The sequence below is a fragment of the Cervus canadensis genome, chromosome 15 (assembly GCF_019320065.1).
Source record: "Cervus canadensis isolate Bull #8, Minnesota chromosome 15, ASM1932006v1, whole genome shotgun sequence".
Lineage (NCBI taxonomy): Eukaryota > Metazoa > Chordata > Mammalia > Artiodactyla > Cervidae > Cervus > Cervus canadensis.
Genome location: NC_057400.1, coordinates 54,469,475 through 54,472,831, shown reverse-complemented (window position 1 = coordinate 54,472,831; position 3,357 = coordinate 54,469,475). Strand labels below are relative to the sequence as shown.

Genomic DNA, 3,357 nt, shown 5'->3' with positions numbered 1-3,357 from the left:
AAATTCCATGGGAGTGCATTGTAAAGGTAGAGCATAATTCACATCCAGAAGCCTAGCTGCAAAGCAGCCTAAGAAATATAGCTTCTAGCTCTCCAGCTTCTTGAAATAGAAAGAGGATAACTAGTTCGAACATGGCTTTCAATAAGATTCAGTGTAACAAGCAGAAACTGCTCTGTTTTTCAATCCATAAGAGGTTTAATATAGGGAATTGGATTCTTTTGAACAATGCAGTGTAAAGTATACAAGCAAACCTTGGAGATATTGAGAGTTTGCTTCCAGACCAGTGTAATAAAGCAAATGTTGCAATAAAGTGAATCACACGACTTTTTGGTTTCCCAAGGCATATAAAAGTTATGTTTACACTAGACTATAGGCTGTTAAATGGCAATAGCATTATGTCTGAAAACACAATGTACATACCTTAATTTTAAAATACTTTATCACTAAAAATGCTCACCATCATCTGAAAGTTCAGTGAGTTATACCTTTTTGCGGGTGGAGGGTCTTGCCTTGACGTTGGTGGCTGTTGACTGATCAGGATGGTGGTTGCTGAAGGTGTGAATGGCTATGGCCATTTCTTAAAATGAAGACAACAATGAACTTTGTGAATCAATTAATTCTTCCTTCCACAAACGATTTTCCTATAGCATACAGTGCTGTTGGATATCATTTTACCCAGAGTAGAACTTCTTTCAGAATTGGAGCCAATCCTCTCAAACCCCGCTTTACCACCTACGTTTATGTAAAATTGGAAATTGTGTGCTATCATTTCAACAACCTTCACAGCACCTCCACCAGGAGCTGACTCAATCTCAAGAAACCACTTTCTTTGCTCATCCATAAAAAGTAACGTCTCATCCATTAAAGTTTTATCATGAGATTGCAGCGATTCACTCACATCTTCAGACTTCACTTCTAACTCTAGCTCTTTTGCTACTTCTATTACATCTTCAGTTACTTCTTCCGCTGAAGTCTTGAACCCTTCAAAGTCAGCCATGAAGATTGCAGCCAACTTCATGTTGCTATTTATTTTGGCCTCTTCCCATGAATTCTGATTGTTCCTAATGGCATCTAGAATGGTGAATCTTTTCCATAAGATTTTCAGTTGACTTTGCCCAGATCTAACAAAGGAATTTCTAAGGCATCTATAGCCTTACAAGGTACAGTTTTTAAATAATAAAACTGGAAAGTCAAAACTACTCTTTGATCCATGGATCCAAAATGGGTGTTGTATTAGCAGGCATAAAAATAACATTAATCTCATTGTACATCTCCATCAGGCCTTTTTGAACAGGTGCATTGTCAATGAGAAGTAATATTTTGAAAGGCATCTTTTTTTCTGAGCGGTAGGTCTCAATCATGGGCTTAAAATATTCAGTAAACTATGTTGTAAACATGTCACATGATCCAAGTTTTGTTGTTCCATTTACAGAGTACAGGCAGAGTAGGTCTAGCATAGTTCTTAAGGGCCCTAAGATTTTCAGAATGGTAAATGCGCATTGGCTTTGACTTTTAAAGTTATCATCTGCATTAACCCCTAATAAGAGTCAGTCTGTCCTTTGATGTTTTGAAGCCAGGCAATGACTTCTCCTCTCTGAGTGTCCTAGATGGCATCTTTTTCCAAGGCTGTTTTGTCTACAAAGTCCCTTGTGTAGTGTAGTCACCTTCCTTAGTTATCTCAGCCAGATCTGGATAACTTGCTGAAGCTTCTGCATCAGCACTCTCTGCTTCACCTTGCACTTTGATGTTATAGAGATGACTTCTTTCCTTAAACCTCATGAACCAACCTCTGGTAGCTTCAGACTTCTCTTCTGCAGCTTCCTCACCTCTCTCAGCCTTCATAGAATAAAAGAGAGTTAGGGCCTTGCTCTGGATCAGGCTTTGGCTTAAGGTAAGTTATGGCTGATCTAGTCAGGCTTTTAGCCTAAATAAGGCTCTTTCACTTATTCATGTGTTCACTGGAGTAGCACTTTTAATTTCCTTCCAGAACTTTTTTTTTTTTTTTTTTTTCATTCAGAACTTGGCTAACTGGCACAGGAGGTCTAGCTTTTGACCTGTCTCACCTTTTGACATGCCTTCCTCGCTAAGCTTAATCATTTCTAGCTTTTGATCAAAAGTAAGAAACTTGCAGCTCTTCCTTTCACTGGAACACTTAGAAGCCATTGTAGATTTATTAATTGGCCTAATTTCAATATTGTTGTACATCAGGGAATAGGGAAGCCAGAGGAGAGGGAGAGAGATGAGGAACAGCTGGTTGCAGGAGCAGTCACATCACACACTGTTCATCTTACATAGACGTGGCTCGTGATGCCCCAAAACATAATGGTTACAGAAAGGGTCACTGATCATAGATCATCATAACAAATATGATAATAACTAAAAACTTTGCAAGAATTACCAGAAGGTGACACGGAAACAGGAAATAAGCAAATGCTTTTGGGAAAATGGTGCTGATAGATTTGCTCAACACAGGATTACCACAAACCTTCAACTTGTAAAAAAATGCAGTATACACGGAACACAAAAAAGCAAAGTGCAATAAAATAAGGTGTGCCTGTATTCCATCCCCCCACATATAAAATACTAACAATTATTAAAGCTGGGTTATGAGTAGATTGGGAGCTATGTTCTATTTTATACTTTCACATACGTTTGAAGTTGGTTTTCTTCTCTGCATGTCATTCTTCATTTACCCCGGCCTCAAATCCTCTCTCTCCCCTGCCCACCCGGTCCTGTGGGAAGCTGGCTTCCTGGTGTGTCACTCTGGTGCCCTGGCTACTTGTCTTCTGGTTGGTTGTGACCAATCTGCGGCTCCTGCAGAAGGTTAGAGCGCATATTTCTTCCCATCTCACTCCCTACTCTGAATCACTCTAGTTGACAGTGGCTGAGCCCTCCAGTATCATAGCTCCTGCAGAGTGGTCTCTTACTCTTGTGGCTCCATGTCCTCTCTGCTGTAACGGGTGACGATGACTTCCTTCTATTGCTGGTGTCTGGGTGCATTGGCATCCTTTATTGCTTCCCCTTTTGCCATCCCTGTCTCTGTAAGTAGCCCTTTCATTAAAAGCCTTTTGAACCATGTAACTGAAGTTCCATTTCCTGCTGGTCCCCCAGCTCCCCTTTATAATCCTCTTCTCAGATGCAATTCACTACACTCACCAACCTTGGCACACCCCACAGGGCCCCTACACCCTCCTGCTCCTAATTGTTCCCTCCCCTGCCTGAACTCACACCACCAAGCCTTTGTGCCTTCCACGCAGGCTTTTGCATTATGCAAAATGATTTATAAATGAATTGTCAGGCTTAAGTGATTTTTTGCAGGATAAGCTTTCTCAATTTTAAGGGGAGATACATGGTACA

At 40.6% G+C, this 3,357-nt stretch overlaps 1 pseudogene; it reads right to left on the bottom strand.

Moving 5' to 3' along the window:
- Nucleotides 1-427: 427 nt before the first annotated feature.
- On the bottom strand, nt 428-2,163 carry LOC122453670 (annotated as a pseudogene).
- Between the last annotated feature and the right edge of the window lie 1,194 nt (nt 2,164-3,357).